Source organism: Macrobrachium nipponense, chromosome 1 (genome assembly GCF_015104395.2).
Source record: "Macrobrachium nipponense isolate FS-2020 chromosome 1, ASM1510439v2, whole genome shotgun sequence".
In the NCBI taxonomy this organism is placed as follows: domain Eukaryota; kingdom Metazoa; phylum Arthropoda; class Malacostraca; order Decapoda; family Palaemonidae; genus Macrobrachium; species Macrobrachium nipponense.
The window spans coordinates 175,677,208-175,695,745 of NC_087200.1; the positions used below are offsets into that span (position 1 = coordinate 175,677,208).

Below are 18,538 nucleotides of genomic sequence, written 5' to 3' on the forward strand. Positions count from 1 at the left end.
CGTGAGCGCCCAGTAGTGACTGAGCACCCAGAAATCTGTGAGCACCCAGTAGTCAAGCGTACTGCTTCTTTTGAGCACCTGGTGCTGGCACTCTCTTCATTTGCTTCTACAGTTACTACTCCATCCGTAGTGAACCTAGCTTTGACACCCATCCAACAGCATTTGGATGCCATTTTAGGCTTTCTCAAACCTACCACTACCTCTAGTGCAGAAGAAGCTACTTTGTCACCAGTTTCTTCACCAGTGGATCAGGATCTGAATGAAGTTCGCCTCCAACTGCTTATGCTTCCCTTCTTCGTTTCTTTTTGAAGAGCTTCCTATTGTTCTTCACTTTAGCAGCTCCGTCTTCTGCTTCTTCATTCCAGATGAGTAGTTTATCCTTGGATACAATTAAACTACCCAAGAGGGTGCTATCTATTTCAATAAAGAAGGCCCTGAGCGAAATAGACTGCTGGATAGCGTACAAAAGGGAGCCAGGGACGGCTGCCTTCTGTTTCCTTCCTTCATGCTTACTAAAGAGAAGACATATTACGCCACTGGAGAAGCCCTCCCCACCCTCTCTCTGCACATCTGCCACCACCCAAGGGAACTTTTCAGGACCTATTGAGTCTTCATGCAGGTGTGCTTTCTTGGCTGCTGAAGTTGTTTTCGTTGGCAGAGTTGGATTATTTTATAAGGAATTGCTTCAAGGATCATTTTATAAGAAATCTCTTCAAGGTGTTTGAAAAGTCAAGTATATCATAGTTTTACCAGACCAAAGGATTAGATATTTTTACGTGGGTAGGAACCAGTTGGTCACCTAGCAACAGGACCTACAGCTTATTGTGAGATCCGAACCACATTACATCGAGAAATGAATTTCTATCACCAGAAATACATTCCTATGATTTTGCGTTTGCCGAGCCGAGAATCGAACTTCAGACTGCCAGATTGGTAGCCGAGCGCAAAAACCACTCGTCCAACGAGGAACTAAGGTGTTTGAAGTGATCAGTTTTTTTTAGATTGGGCAGTTGGCACTCTAGCCAAGATCCAAGATCATCCATCTATGTCTTCTGGTCTTTCTGCGGATTTCTACCCTGTTCTTTCATGTATTGACAGAGCAGTTAGGGATTGCTCACTGGAGTTGACATCCACCTTTACTCTGGGGTTACTTAAGAAACGTGAAATTTGGTGTTCCTTTTCTTCTTAAGGTCCAACTTCAGCGCAGGAGTCGGCATATTTGTTTTCCCCATTAGTTTGTGATTTCCTTTTCCTGCAAGCAGTGGTAAGTGGTATTGTTTCTGAGTTGCAAAAGAAGTCAACTCAGGACTTGTTGGCACAATCTTTGAGATGTTCTAGGGAGGTTTCGACCTTGAGTGCTAAAGCCTCTTCCCTTGTGCAATGGGTGCCCTTTCAAGGTATTAGACATAGATAGGTGACAATCCAGACTGAGAGCGAACATCAGATTCCCCTTTAAGGCTTTCAAGAAGTTGACAACAAACCTCCCCCCAAAAAGTGAAGAAGGTGTTCCCCATGCAGCAGTAGGAGCCAGCGACCAAGCAAGGAAGGGATCAGGTCTCCTAGAGCCTGGATGTATGTCCGAGCCCCTTGCTTGTTCCCTTGATTTTCTTACTGGGAAGACGCCCTTCTGAGTAGCCTCTGGCTACGACTAGGATGTAATATTGGGATCCAGCCTCTTCTTTAACTTTCAAGCATAATATGTCCCTTACTTCCATTCTGCATCGTCCTACCGGAAGTATAATCATCCTTTGCGTTTCACTTTCTTAAGAGTGACACCAGAATTCCTAGCTCTCCTGGTATCCAACTCGTCTGGAGCCAGTTAGAAGTCTGACTCCCAGCATTATTGCTTTACAGTGCCTCCAGCTTCTAGCTTGTCTGATGCCAGCTGGAGGCGACAGCTACAATCTGGCGTAAGCTACTGTCTGACACCAGCTATAAAACCACAAGCCTTGAGTTTGTTTGGTGCCTAAATCACGTCGGTTACAGCCTGGCGCCATCTCTTACGCTGAGCTCCCACTATCTCATATGACCACCCAGCAGTCCTGAGTTCATAGCTCAAGTGGCTTCTAGCACCAGCTACAGCCTGACACTGGATCGTTCTCTTGAGTGTCCATTTCATCCACTGACTAGAACGTATTACATTTATGAACATTTACCTTGAGGCACACTCAGAATTAGGAGAGCAGTTGGTCTTCTTCTAAGTAATGCTAAGGACAGAGTAACCTCTACCCCTTTAGCTTACATATATTTTTGCATTGTATGCCCATTCTGCCTTCAAACTACTGGGAATGTAATCGTTCTTTGCTTCTCAATAATTTTATGAAAATTAAAAGTGTGTTCAAACCATTCCTATGGACTGGCATGGTATAGTGGAAGGAAGCATAGGATTTATCCCTATTATCTCTTCACCTTGTAATAAGTAGGCTTGCCAACCCTCCTGGATTTGCTAGAATCCTCCTGTATTCCTGTATACTCTTCTGCCTTCTGAAATAGCTTTCAAACCTCCCAGAATTTTAGAAAAATTATGTTTTAAAGTAAAATGGGATTTCCAATTTTTAAGAAATTGTTAGGAGTGGGCCAAAGGAAAAGTGTAATATATAACGAAAAACACAGCAGCAGCACTGAGGAAGTTGGTATGCATAAATAAACATGCATAATGTGGTGTGTGCAATCTCCCGGATTTCTAGATTAAGTAGTTGACACAATGGATGGGTTGTGGTTTTATCTCAGTTTAGGTGACAATTTTGTTAGGTTGTTCTAATTTGGTGCTGTGCCCAGGGCAAGGGCAGGTACCTATCATGCTTTACCAACATTTGGACATGAATCTTTGTTGTAAAGCTCCCACTTATGTAGAAGGTTACACTTGGCTATAATGCCACTCCACTGCAGGTTAAGATGAGCACCAACCAGAGGCAGTATTCCATGAGTACAAGCATTTTATTCAGTGCTTGCAACTATTCTATTTCAATTTATGACAAAACTTAATATTTTGGAGTAGTAAATGTCCATGTCTCCCACCTTTTCGCAATGTGGGATTCAGCTGTGTAATTACTTGGTAAGTTACTTATGTGAAAATGTTATTTTCATAATAAAATTAAGTTTCACGTATACTTAACAAGAATCAGAGCCCACCCTCCTCCCTCCCCGTTAATGGACTTAAAACATGGATAAACTGAGCCTTGTTCTTATTCCCCTGCTAGTGGGCGGAACTGGTCACCTACACGATAGTTTGAAGTTTTACCCATGAAATTTTGAATTCAAGCTGCCGTATACGTGGAACTTATAGCTGTGTAATCACTTTGTAAGTATCTGAGAAACTTTGATGTATTATGAAAATAACATATTTGATCATAAGGGCGCAAGTTAAAATCTCTGACCACATTTAAGAAACCAACTTTCGCCGTTTTTTCCATGCCTGTTCAAAGTAATCATGACGTTTTAGTGACGACCATGGTTAGCTGCATTCTGTCTCTCAGTGCTGGTATAAAAAAAGATTGTGAAGATTCATTGACATTTGACCCTGTACTTTACCCCAGCATATATTACAAGAAATCCATCGATAAGTAATCAAACTGTTGAATAGAATTCTCTGAAACAACAATAATAGCAAACAGTCTTCCTCAAGCTCAAAACAAAATAAGAATTGAATATCTCATATTGGACAACCCATTTATTTTCCACTATTGTAAAACCATTGGTACCATATTCATTTAATGCACAGTGTATTTAAATAAATACAACATAACAGTGTGTTTTATAAATTACCATGCACTTAATGTCCTGATATTAATGTGGGTAGTCAGGTAGGTCCGTAATACAAAATTTACGGAGCAGAAACTATCAGCAAAATGTGGGTGAAAGATCTTGGTGATCTTCGTGATCATAGCGTAAACTGGACAGAGGCCAAGCTGTTTTTCAAAAGTAACCGCCCATACAAAGAATGTTGTGGAAAGTGCCATATTGGATCAAAATAAATCTACCAGGAGAGCATTGGCAATCTGAGATCGTGGATTAAAGTTTATCATATTGCCCATTCTCAAGCTAGTGTTTCAGCACATCTGCCTACTAGTCTCGACTTAGATTGCAGCTAATGTGGACTAGAAGCAGATAGAGCCCTTCCATCAAAGTGCCACCACACCAACCAATTCTAACCATACAAAAGTCTTTACTTCTCACCTACATATTATATGTGAATACTCATGTCACCTGTCCTCTGTCCATATTCACCAGTGGTCAGGACCGGGACACTCAGTCGAAGTAGTCTTATTGTTAATTACGTAGTTTTGTGCCCTTTATTTTCACACAACTCTGATAGATTAGAATATGAAGACATTGATCTGTTTTATATATGCTTGAAACTAAAAGTAATTTAAAATTACCCTAAAAGTATATATTTTGTCAAGATGAAAGAAACATCCAGAAAGCTTCTAGATATAAACAAAAACAATAAATCTTGGAAGGTTTTGACAATTCTCTTGTGAGGCTGAGGCTCCTTTCATGTTCATGCATGCACAGCCTACAGTTTTATACTATGGGCAAACTATACAAACTAGCAGAGATATACAGAATCTTGAAGCACATGAGTACAAATACACGTGCATATAACATACAACACATTCATCCATACATCAAACAGGTTTGCTTATATATGTGCTTATAGACTGGTGTGTAAAATGGCTGAAGGTGCTCCAGTGCCTTGGTTGACAGATAGTGGGTGATAGCTGGTTGTGTTACTCAGTATCACGAAGACAATATTTACTTGTTTTCTATATGAACAGGATTATATTGCATCATCATAAGGGGTAATGGTCATTATTTTAGTTTCTACATATTTATTTTGATTAATAGCCATCACCATATAATTAGATTAATTTTTTAGGAGTATAGATAATTTTGCAACATACAGGCAGCTTGAACACAATCTAACTGTTAAGCCTATTAGGTCTACTTTTATAATGCTGCAGAGATAGTTACATTGACCAGCCTGAAGAACAAGTTAAATGCACTGCTAATGATGGCTGCCGCACCGCAAACCTTATCACACTGTGCATTGAGCTAAGCAATAGTAATAAAAAAACTTCAAATCCCACAGGTTATGAGTTATGCCAGTACACAAAAGGGATCATATTTATATAACCAAAGGGAAAATAGTGCTAGCTGAGATTTTGCTAAGTTGTCAACATGTATGACATTGGAAATGAAAAAAAAAAGTTTAACACCACTTGGCAACGTTATGTTGAGTGTGAGATTAAGGACGATACAAAAAGAATCCTGTCGCGTCAGATTTGAGTGTAGCTGTACATATTACTATGTCCGCATGTATTGAGGCAAGAACACATGTGAACGTATAGACACATATTTACACCTTTACAAACTCGAACACCCATACATAAGTATACAAAGAAAACACGGAGTCGTATGTACACATGTAGATATTATATGCAACATATTTATCCATACGTCAGACTGAGTTGCTCATATATTTACTTAGGGACAGTCATTTACATATGCTCATACATATATACGCACAATCGCACACACTTATCAACAAGGACCTAAAACATAAACACACATGCATGTGTTCTCGGGGATATGCTTGAATATGCAAATGTGAGACTTACAGATTCGGCCTTGCATGCACGAAAATAGAAATAACTTCAGTCGTGTACCACTCCCTACGAGGGCCACGTATCTTACTGATAAAGTTGTGAAGATTGGACCTATGATAGCATGGTCGTTCAATTTCCTGAAACGTGTCTCTGGTAACTGGGAGAGACACAGTGGTATCCACACAATGGTCGCCCTCAGAATGAATTTGACCCAGCCTGACATGTCCTTAATTTTACAGTCCTGAAATTGGAGAATGTTACAGAAAGTGATCGGTGCGTCAAAAAATGAACTCTCTCGCTTCCCATCTGAAAGTAAATGATAAGTGACTCATGTGTCAGTCCATTTCATCTGTATTTATGATCTAAAAGTGAAAAAGATCTGGATAGATTAGTGAAAGTGATTGAAGCATCAACCTGTTACTTCTTTACTTCAGCTCGAAAAAAACAGTAACGGATTCTTTATTCTGCGAAGTTTGAAGGCGTGAAAAAAAACTGGCGAACCCTACTTCTGCCGCAGCCAATTTGTTAAAATTTAGTTCTTGTAAGCAGAGGATGAAATAGATTCGTAAAGCATATTTTGCCTCACTCCTTTTCTTCCTTCAGTTTTGATCGTCAGGAAGAGATATAATCCTTAACAGTTACGGGAAGATGGTAGTCATCCCTTCTAATCCTTGAAAGTGTGATATAATGAAAACTGGGAGATATTGCCGTACTGCTAATTTTTGGTTGCAGTAAAAAGCTGCATAGAACTTGGGATTTATAAACTGAATATTAAGAGGTTCATGACTTAATTTAAAAAAAATAATTTTCAAATACAAATGAGACAGGTAGGTAGGTAGGTAGAGAGAGAGAGAGAGAGAGAGAGAGAGAGAGAGAGAGAGAAAGAGATGTTAAGTCAGCAAATAGTTGTCCAGAAATCTTCATATCAAAGTTGACATAAAAGGCACCATATTTCCCCCTCTTAATATTGTGAAATAATGATAAATTACATGAGTACCACCCACCTTCCAGAAATCTGTCCGAAAAAGCAAATTTTGTGTCAAAACCGGAGCAGTTCGGGTCGCTGCCACCTCCTCTCTCTTTCCAAACTCGAATAATGGCCTTTGGTGCGCTGAGACTGGTAGGGACCCTTGGCCAAGCCTTTAGAATATGACGTGTTTTCTGTCACGCCATACACATTCTGTTCTTGACTTCTGCCGCTTAGAGGTCATTATTGTTACTTTAAATATTCCAATCGTTGACTTGTAGCCTTGTCAAACACCGTTGTTGAATTTCTCTACTCTTAATTCTATCATGTCACAGCTTTCAGCATAAAATTATAAATGCATCTGTCTGTGAATAGTCCGGTAGCTTTGAGGGCGTGTAAAGAGCATATGGGCAAAGCAAACACATTCAGCATCCTGTTTAGGACCAGAAGAGGACTTCCTCTGGAGGCTTCCTGTCCCTTCCTAAGGGAAAACTGCAGGACACAATAGGCAAGATAATGAGATGACGAAAACCGACATGTGAACCTTTAGGCACTTAAGACTCTATTTAGATATACAAGACGTGATCTAACCTCCAGCTTAATACCCTATATTTTATTAGAAATAATTTTTCTGTACTGTTTAACAGGCACATTATTCATTTTTTACATTTTCATTCTAGTAAATAAAATATAAATATCTTGTATCTTTAACTCAACGCAAAACACCATTTCAGACTTTCTTAACCACCCCCCCTCTAACAACAACAAAGCAGACTGTAGGCTCACTCCCCGAGTAAGCGAACATGTTTAATATTGGCTTGTAATATTATTGGTTGCAATTTTCCATTTCCCCAGATTTTATGTTATACTTACCTATAGTTCTTCGCCTTCTAACTTCATATGTTCTTCTGAAAGTTGATTATAGAAGATGAAGTCCTGCTTTTGTCAATCAGCAAAAGTGAACTTCAAATTGAGTGAAGTTGATGCAAAGAAAGCAGATGAAGAGTGAATAATGAAACACCAGTAATCCCCGTAGGGGCTTTATGCCGTCAGTGCGCCTTACGCGGTACACTGTACGCAAGTAAGGTTCTTTGCAGCGTCTCTTCGACCACTAGCTGCAACTCCTTTCATTCTCTTTTAATGTATCTCCATTCATATACTCTTTCTTCCATCTTACAATTGTTTCAACATTATGTTCAACGCTGAATGACCTCATAGGCCCCAGTGCTTGGCCTGCGGCGTAAATTTTATACTTATTCCAATTCAGCATACCAGTAATGCTTATTGTAGAAGCAAAAAAAAAAAAAAGAAACGGAAGGCATTTTGAAAGAAAGTTAATTTTTCTGTATATGCAAAGTCGCTTTCCCATTGTGCTGTTTATTTTCATAAGGATTTGCGTCAATAGATTCCTTTGAGGTTAAGACTTGCTCTCCTTCTGTATGCTCGTGGAGACTGACCCATGAGAAAAGTGCCTTTGGATGTAAGAATGCGAAAATATTTTGTCTTCTAAATTAAATGGTTGGTTATTTGAACAAACTGGCATCATAGTTGTGAGGGTTAAGGACAAGGCATAGATCGACGGGATAAGCGTTTGGATAGAATTCAGTCTGCGTTTCGAAGAGCAAAACACTTAAAGGATAAAGTTTTACTTGCAGTCGATAATAAATCAATTGTACGTCCGAACTTCTTGTGGGAATAGTGGGGTAGTCCATTTTAGTCCACGAAAGAAATGAAGTGAGTGAACAGCACTTTGGCAGTAATAGCATGCAATTAAAGATCGCTGAGATTGCGGACTTATTTTTTTCTCTGTGGTTGTGATTTGAACCGTGCTGTTACCATTCGTGCAAACCGATTGTGCGTTTCGAAATCTGAATTAGCTGATGGATTTTGTCTCACACCATGGTAGGATAAAAAGCCTGTACTTACTGAATTTACTGTACTTACTTTGGCTTAAATATTACACAAAATCTTATGAGACTGATATGATATGTTATATATATATATATATATATATATAATATAGTATATATATAATATATACTATATATATATATATATATCGATACATATTTAACTGTATAAATATTACATGCACATATATACGAATATACATATATATATATATATACTATATATATATATGATATATATAATACATAATATTTATTATTTAATAATAAATATATATATATATGATATATAAATTTTATATATATATATAATATATATATATATATATATATATATAATATAATATATTATATATATATATATATATATATATATATATAATATTTATATATATATAATATAATATATATAAATTTTATATATATAATATATATATATATATATATAATATATATATATATCTATTACGTATATATGTGCATGTAATATTTATACAGTTAAATATGTATATACGAATATACATATTTAACCATCTGGTATTCTTGATCTTGTTTTGTACCTGAGACCTTTCTCTCCAATTGTACTTCATTAACCCCTTGACAATGTCTGAGTAAAGGCGAAAGCGCTTGGATTTCTGACTATCATTTTCCTGTGGATTCGCTTATATATATATATATATATATATATATATTATATATATATAATATATATATATATATATATATATATATATATATATATATATATATAAATATATATATATATATATATATATAGATATATATATATATATATATATATATATATATATATATATATATATATATATATATATATATATATATATATATATAAGCGAATCCCACAGGAAAATGATAGTCAGAAATCCAAGCGCTTTCGCCTTTACTCAGACATTGTCAAGGGGTTAATGAAGTACAATTGGAGAGAAAGGTCTCAGGTACAAAACAAGATCAAGAATACCAGATGGTTAATTGTCAAAAGGGTAAAAATTAAAAGAGATAATCCAGGATTATCGGATATCACACGGTCACAAACATAAACAGATTGACCCTAACCGAAATTACAAAGTTTCTTCACAGTCCAAAACATGTAAAAACTGAATATATTAATTTTTTGCTTATATTTATCTACAACTTTTTTCATAATGAAAGCATCAAGTTTAAATAAACCAAGACTTAAATTTAGAACATCATACTTCAGAAACACATCGACATCACTTAACCCTCTTACGCCGATTGGACGTATTAAACGTCGTGTCAAAATGTCTCCCGTATGCCGATTGGACGTACCATACGTCGACTCAAAAAAGTTTTTTTTTAAATTCGCGGAAAAATACTTATAGGCCTACCAGCCGAAAACTTTTGAATCACGCGCCTTGGGGGATGCTGGGAGTTCACGGATCGAGGTGTTATTTTGTTTCAAAGCGTGACCCAAGTGCGCATGTGCAGAATCCTTCCTTCTCGCTCCAGCCAGCATCATCGTAGCATCATCCGTCAGCGATCTTTTGCCACCGCAATCGAGGGTTTGACTGTAGCTTGTGCGAGACTTTGAACATTTGTGTTGGTACAGAACGTTCATAGAGATGTCTGACCGTCGTATGACACGCGAAAGGTGCGTTTTACCCGTCGGAAGGGATCGTGTTAGAAGAGTTTTGGACTTGGATGCTGGCGAAGGACCCAGCACCCAACCTGACCTCGCTCCTCAACGCCGTTCTGTGCGACCACGTGTCGATGAAAGTGCTTCGAATGTGTCTCATTTGCCGTTAGTAACCCCAAGGAAGCATCGTGCCGTCCTTAGGGGCATTCGTAGGAATTTGGGAGGGCTCAAACCAAGGGACATTGACGATTATTTATCGGAGCTCGATCGAGAGCATTTGGCAAGTCCTCATTTTGATGGCGGTTGGTCATCCAGTGACGAGGACATTACTCCCGATCATAGTGATGACGAGGATTATTTGCCCCCAATGTCCGTTCGAGGGTCACATCCCGAAAGTGAACTAGAATTTAGTAGTTATAGTGCTTATGAGGGGGAATCTGAGGAGGGGGAGGACGATGATTTAGGATCAAGTTTTGTTGGCGATGATGATGGGGATACAGAAAGCGAAGGCTTGAGTGAGGGAGATGGGCCAGTGAGGGGGGTTCGTGTGGGAAATCGTTCCCGCGCTCGTGCCCGCGCGCGCGCGCGCGCAGGGGCACGTAGAAGGTCGGATAGTCGTGCTAGCCTAGGGTCGTCCGAGAGCGACGATGGGTGGACAGAGGACCCACACCACCTACCATGCATCCATTTACGGCAAATCCTGGGCTCACCGTACCTGTTCCCCTGACTGCTCTGGGTTTTGTTCAGCTTTTCCTTACGCGGGAATTGCTGGAGTACCTGGTAGCAGAGACGGCGGACTACGCCAGGTATTGCCGTGATGAACTACGCACAACATTATCATATCACTGGCGAGGCTGCAACCTCCCTGACATGGCGCATTTTTTGGGGCTCCACGTTTTTTTTGGATTGATTCATGCTGCCGACGTCAGGATGTATTGGAGGCGTAATTTTCTTTTAAGTACGCCCAATGTGCCCGGCATTATGCCCCGTGATACTTTCCTGGCGTTGGACAGATATTTCAACGCCTTCAACCCGAAGGCCATACCCCGGAATAACTCTGATCGCCTCATTTTAGTGCGCCCAGTGTTGGAATATATTCGTGAACGCTGTAAAACTCTCGTGATTCCTGGAAAGAACCTTTCTTTAGATGAGGGGATGATGCCTTACAAAGGACGTCTAAGCATCAAATTGTATAACCCCAAGAAGCCGAAGAAATATGGCGTGAAATTTTTTTTTATTACCGAGGCCAACACTGGCTACGTCGTGGACTTTTCGGTGTATTCCGAGGGTCTTCTCCACGATGCGTGAAACTGTTTTCGGGCTTGTGGATCGTTTCCGTAACCAGGGATACCACCTGTTTATGGAACTGTATGATGCAGGTGTTCACGTCAGTGGTACCCTTCGGTTGGTGCGTGGGGCCCCGAATTCCCTCAAGAGGTACGCTAGCCATCATCAACATCTGGCAAGAGGAGAGACAGACACAGTGGCGGCGGAAGGGAGCTGTCTTCGTCATCTGTTGGGAAGGTCCGGACTCGTCCCCATGATTACACGAGCCATGAACCGTCCAAGAGGAGATCGCAGCGGAAGAAGACGCTCGACAGGGCCGAGTTGTGTATGAGCAGTTTCGTGTAGAGCGCCCTACCGTCATTGGGCACTACAATAGGCACATGGGAGGAGTTGATCTCTTTGATCAACTCATCCAATATTATCCCTTCGCCAGGAGAACCAGGAGATGGACCCAAAAGCTCCTGAAATACATTCTGCAGTTGGCCCTCCAAAATGCCTACGTACTCTACTGTGGGTACTACGGTCCCGATCTACGGAGGATGAGCCACTTACAGTTCCTCGAGGCAGCTGGGGAAGCCCTCATCAACTTTGATCCCAATGAGTGGCCTTCCATGTCTGGCCCCCTGCCCCGAGCTGTAGATCTACCCATAGAGGAAAGGGCAGACCTTGGCCTTCGGGGTGCCAACTTCGGTCATCCTTCTGCCGCCGCCCCTGCTGCCGACGCCCCTGCTGCTGACGCCCCTGCTGCCACCGCCCCTGCTGCCGACGCCCCTGCTGCTGACGCCCCTGCTGCCGCCGCCCCTGCTGCTGACGCCCCCACCCGCGCCCCTTCTCGTCGGGTAGTGGACCCTGGATCTCCTAGAAGGGCGCAGGCAGAAACGGTGCCGGGTGTGCCATATGAATGGCAGAAGGAGAGACACCTGGTTCTTCTGTCGCACCTGCAAGATAGCTCTATGCAGGTTCGGGGAGTGTGACCGCAAATACCACAGTGCGGTCTTCTATTGGAGTGCGACTCAGCGGCGGTCAAGGGAGGGCGCACGGAACCGCGCCCTATCCCAGCGGCCGTAAGGGGGCGCGTCTCCTCCTCCACCTGTACCTCGTCATGTCGAGAGGAAAAAAATGCAAGACTCTTCAATGGAGGGAGGAGAAAACAAGAATAGAACGAAGAGTCAGGATTAGGAGTGAGTATTCTGCATTTGTTTTATATTTATTTTTTTATTTATTTTCAAGTTTTTATATCTCAGTATCTATGCATGAATACGATATTTCATTGTATGCAAAAAGAAAAGTGTCACCTGCATTCCTTTTATTTATGTATTCGTACCAGAATCGGAAAAATGTAATAAATAAAGAACACATACATATATATAATAATTATATATATATATATATATATATATATATAGTATTATATATATATATATATATAACATATATATATATATATATACTATATATATATATAATATATATATATATATATATATAAGATATATAAATATTATAATATATATGTATATATATATATTTATATATATATATATATCTTTAATTTTTTTTATGTTGGTATTTTTGGGTAAGCAAAATACATAACAGTCTAGTAATCTTCATTTATTTATCTTCATTTTGAAATAAATTTGAAGTCTCTAGAACAATATTGTGATTTATGGTGAATTTTTGAAAAAAATATCTTTCTTCCCTCCGCGCGCCGCTTCGCGGCCGAAAATCTCCGAAATGCGTAGATCGTATTATCCTAATATTTGCTCCTTTTCATATTAGCCGTTTTATAGAGTTTTACATATCAAAATGTGCGCAAATTCATGAAAAATACAACAAAAAATAATTAAAGGTTGTAGCTTTTCTCATATCTGAAATATCTGCATATAAATTACGATAATTGGAAAAAAAACTACGTACGGTCAACTTTGATGCAATCGAAATGGTCAAAAAACGCAATTGTAAGCTAAATCTCTTACGGCCTAGTAATATTAATTTATTTATATTCATTTTGAAACAAATTTGAAGTCTCTAGAACAATATTGTGATTTATGGTGAATTTCTGAAAAAAATATCTTTCTTCCCTCCGCGCGCCGCTTCGCGGCCGAAAATCAACGAAAGGCGTAGATCGCAGTATCCTAATATTTGCTCCTTTTCATATTAGCCGTTTTATACAGTTTCATATATCAAAATGTGCGTAAATTCATGAAGAATACAACAAAAAATAATTAAAGGTTGTAGCTTTTCTCATTTCTGAAATACCTGCATATAAATTACGATAATTGGAAAAAAAACTACGTACGGTCAACTTTGATGCAATGGAAATGGTCGAAAAACGTAATTGTAAGCTAAATCTCTTACAACCTAGTAATATTCATTTATTTATCTTAATTTTGAAACAAATTTGAAGTCTCTAGAACAATATTGTGATTTATGGTGAATTTCTGAAAAAAATATCTTTCTTCCCTCCGCGCGCCGCTTCGCGGCCGAAAATCTCCGAAATGCGTAGATCGCATTATCCTAATATTTTCTCCTTTTCATATTAGCCGTTTTATAGAGTTTCATATATCAAAATGTGCGCAAATTCATGGGAAATACAACAAAAAATAATTAAAGGTTGTAGCTTTTCTCATTTCTGAAATATCTGCATATAAATTACGATAATTGGAAAAAAACTACATACGGTCAAATTTGACGCAATCGAAATGGTCGAAAAACGTAATTGTAAGCTAAATCTCTTACGGTCTAGTAATATTCATTTATTTATCTTCATTTTGAAACAAATTTGAAGTCTCTAGAAACAATATGTGATTTATGGTGAATTGCTGAAAAAAATATCTTTCTTCCCTCCGCGCGCCGCTTCGCGGCCGAAAATCTCCGAAATGCGTAGATCGCATTATCCTAATATTTGCTCCTTTTCATATTAGCCGTTTTATAGAGTTTCATATATCAAAATGTGCGCAAATTCATTAAGAATACAACAAAAAATAATTAAAGGTTGTAGCTTTTCACATCTCTGAAATATCTGCATATAAATTACGATAATTGGAAAAAATACTACGTACGGTCAACTTTGACGCAATTGAAATGGTCCAAAAACGTAATTGTAAGCTAAATCTCTTACGGCGTAGTAATATTCATTTCTTTATCTTCATTTTGAAACAAATTCGAAGTCTCTAGAACAATATTGTGATTTATGGTGAATTTCTGAAAAAAATATCTTTCTTCCCTCCGCGCGCCGCTTCGCGGCCGAAAATCTCCGAAATGCGTAGATCGCATTATCCTAATATTTGCTCCTTTTCATATTAGCCGTTTTATAGAGTTTCATATATCAAAATGTGCGCAAATTCATGAAAAATACAACAAAAAATAATTAAAGGTTGTAGCTGTTTCCATTTCCGAAATATGTGCAAAAAAAAAATATATATAAAAATTTCGACATTCGGTCAACTTTAACTCGTCCGAATGGTCAAAATCTGCAATTTTAATCTAAAACTCTTGCAGTATCATAATATTCAATCGTTTCTTATTTTGAAACAAATTGGAAGTCTCTAGAACAATATTGTGATTTACGGTGAATTTTTGAAAAAAATATTTTTTTGCGTCCGCGCGTTACGAATTCGTACATCATTTTGTGATAATATTTTTCCGGTGTTGCTTTTATTGTTTTACAATGTATTATATATCAAAATGATTGAAATTTAGTGTACAATACAACGCAAAAAAAAGTAACTGGTTAGCTTTGACCGTTTTCTGCACAGCGTGATTTGAATACAATTATGTATGAATTTTTTTTTTTCGCTACCATATATCGCATTATTTACATATGATAATGATATTATTTTTCATTTCTGATGGTTGCATTCTAAACTTCAGGCAATGAAAAAAAAAAGGAGCCAAAAATGAACTCTTAATCTTCAAAATTACGCGCGCTGTAATTTTTTGAAAAAATTATTTTTTCCACTTCCGCGCTCACTCCAAACCGGGCCCGGCATACGGGAGACGTTTTGATTTTTAGGGCTTCAGCGTAAGAGGGATAAGTGGAAGTAGATGACGCGTTTCGTACACTTAGAAGCAGACGGTATGGCTTTAATCAGATGGTTCCTGTCGATTGGAAGAATCGGATGCTGGATTACTGCTACGGAAAATTGAGAAAGTGCTGCAACCGTCTTGAAAGGAAGCTGAAAAATCTTATTGCTGAAAGCGACTGGACTAAGCATTCCAACGTGGACTTACGATTAATTTATCAGACAAACCAGTGGATACTGCTACGACAGCGGCTTTGGGATATGGGTTAAACTTTGGTGTATTTAATGGTAACCTGGACTGTGTCGACATCTCTAAATCCTTTTGTTATTTAGAAAAATTTAATCAAAACCTAAAGGTATTGTGTATGGTGCTATGAGTAAACCTTCTCCCCCTAATGTACCCGTGAGATTTCTCCAGGCTTTTAAGAAAATTAAATAAGACGAAACAGTGAAAGTAACAAAAGCAGATAAATCTAATGTAGTGGTAATAATGAATAAAAGGGACTATATAAGTAAGATAATGACATTGCTAAATGATACTGATACTTATACAGACAGTGAACTCCCATTTTAATAAACATATTAAATCCATTCTGAAGGGCTTCGACCATTTAATTAAACAGTTTACACTGCAATGCGCCTCCCGACCTTATATGTATGGTTTAGTCAAGACACATAAAATCAATAACCCTATCAGACCAATCATTAGTTCAGTGGGCTCAGTTACGTATAATTTATCTAAATGGCTTGTAAAAATTCTTACTCCTTTGGTAGGAAACATTTCTAACACGAATGTTAAAAACAATGTTGATTTTATAAACAAATTGAATAGTTTAAATATGAATTTTGATTTTAATATGGTTAGTTTTGATGTTGCCTCTTTATTTACAAAAGTGCCTGTAGATGACTTACTTGAATATTTGGAGGAGGAATTAGAACGTAATGACATTCCCTTAAGTGTAGCAAACCTCATTAGTCTCATAAGGTTATGTATCAAAGATAGTAAATTTTGTTTTAATAGGGAATTTTTTGTACAAAAGTTTGGCATGGCTATGGGTAATCCCTTATCTCCTGTCCTTAGCAATATTTACATAGAATTTTTTGAGACAAAGCTCTTACCAAGAATTTTGCCCCAAAAAGTTATTTGGTTTAGATATGTGGATGATATCTTCTGTATTTGGCCAGTTCACGAAAATCCCCAGGAATTCCTTAATAAGCTCAATAATTTAGTCCCTTCTATAAAATTTACTGTAGAGGAAGAAAGAAATTGTAATTTGAATTTTCTTGATATAACTGTCCATAGAAATGATAGAAATTTCACCTTTTCAGTCTTTCAAAAATCAACTGACATTGCCTCTTTTGCTCATTACTACTCCAATCACCATCAAAATGCTAAATTCTCTGTTTTTTCTGGGATGTTCCTAAGGGGTTTACGTGTCTGTAGCCCTCAGTTTATTGATGCTGAAATTAAAACTATTTATGATATTGCATTGAAACTTAAATACCCAAGGACTTTTATAGATATGGCATGGAAAAGAGCTAGAAAAACATTTTATTCAACTAATGACAAACTTGAATTTAGTAAGCATAACATTCTAAAATTACCCTATGATGAAAGGTTTTTAGATATTCCTAGAATTTTAAAGCTTTTTAACATAAATGTTGTTTTCAGTAATATTAATGTCAAGAGTTTAATAATAAAAAATTCTCCTAATGGTCTTCCAGGCTACATATATGAAATTCCTTGCAAAAAGTGTGATAAAGTCTATTACGGACAGACCAGTAAATCTCTTTCACAACGTCTCAAACAACATCAATATTCTGTGAGAACTGGACAGATATCGAATGCATTATTCGTACATATGAGAGATTTAGACCATCCTATTAACTGGAGTCAAGCAAGAGCCTTAATTCCATGTAATGACACAGTTAAAAGGAATATCATTGAATCTTGTTTCATCAAGTCAAATAATAGAAATGCTCTAAATTTAAGTCTTGGTTTATTTAAACTTGATGCTTTCATTATGAAAAAATTTGTAGATAAATATAAGCAACAAAATTAATATATTCAGTTTTTACATGTTTTGGACTGTAAAGAAACTTTGTAATTTCGGTTAAGGTCAATCTGTTTAGGTTTGTGACCATGTGATATCCGATAATCCTGGATTATCTCTTTTAATTTTTACCCTTTTGACAATTAACCATCTGGTATTCTTGATCTTGTTTTGTACCTGAGACCTTTCTCTCCAATTGTACTTCATTAACTCCTTGACAATGTCTGAGTAAAGACGAAAGCACTTGGATTTCTGACTATCATTTTCCTGTGGGATTCGCTTATTTATGAAGTCACGTGCATCTCTAGTGATTTTATATATATATATATATATATATATATATATATATATATATATATATATATATATATATATATATATATATATATATATATATATATATATATATATATATATATATATATATATATATATATATATATATATATATATATATATATATGGGAAGCGTTGCTATCAACCAACATACAAAAAGGAGCTGAAGGAGACGTCATGACCTTGTAATTGTCCGTTTATTATACATGCTGACGTTTCGAGGACACAGCCTCATTTTCAAAGCTGAAAAACGCAATTTATATATATATATATATATATATATATATATATATATATATATATATATAAATATTGCAAAGACTTAAAAATTAGAAATTTAAAATTTAAAAATATTAATACTTTAAAAAAAAATTAAAAAATTAAAAAACTATTATTCAGCAGACTGCTACCTTTCAGGAGGGGAACCAAGGACCTAATGACATCAAAAACAGACAGGGGCACACTCAAGACAGGTGAGTGTTGTGGAGGTAGTTTGATTGTTTAAAGAGGGAACAAGCTTCTTAATGTATAAAGATTCAGTTATTGCTAATTGATGAGGTGAGGTGGCTCTGGAGAGAATCTTAGAATGTTTATATTCAATATGTTGTTTACATTTTTCGGCATGATCACATTAGAAAATTTTGGATTAGTTAATTTATTGCCTGTTCTGTAACTAACTCCCCGATGACAATCAATTCTGACTTTTAGTAGGCGATGAGAAGCCCCCACATT

The 18,538-nt window shown here is 37.3% G+C and overlaps 1 long non-coding RNA gene across 1 annotated transcript in view; it reads left to right on the forward strand.

Moving 5' to 3' along the window:
• LOC135220315 (uncharacterized) overlaps window positions 1-18,267 on the forward strand; it is a 254,594-nt gene extending 236,327 nt beyond the window's left edge. Inside the window, exon 3 of the long non-coding RNA XR_010315653.1 lies at window positions 18,224-18,267. This is a non-coding gene — a long non-coding RNA (uncharacterized LOC135220315). The remainder of the gene's footprint in view (window positions 1-18,223) is intronic.
• Window positions 18,268-18,538: the final 271 nt, after the last annotated feature.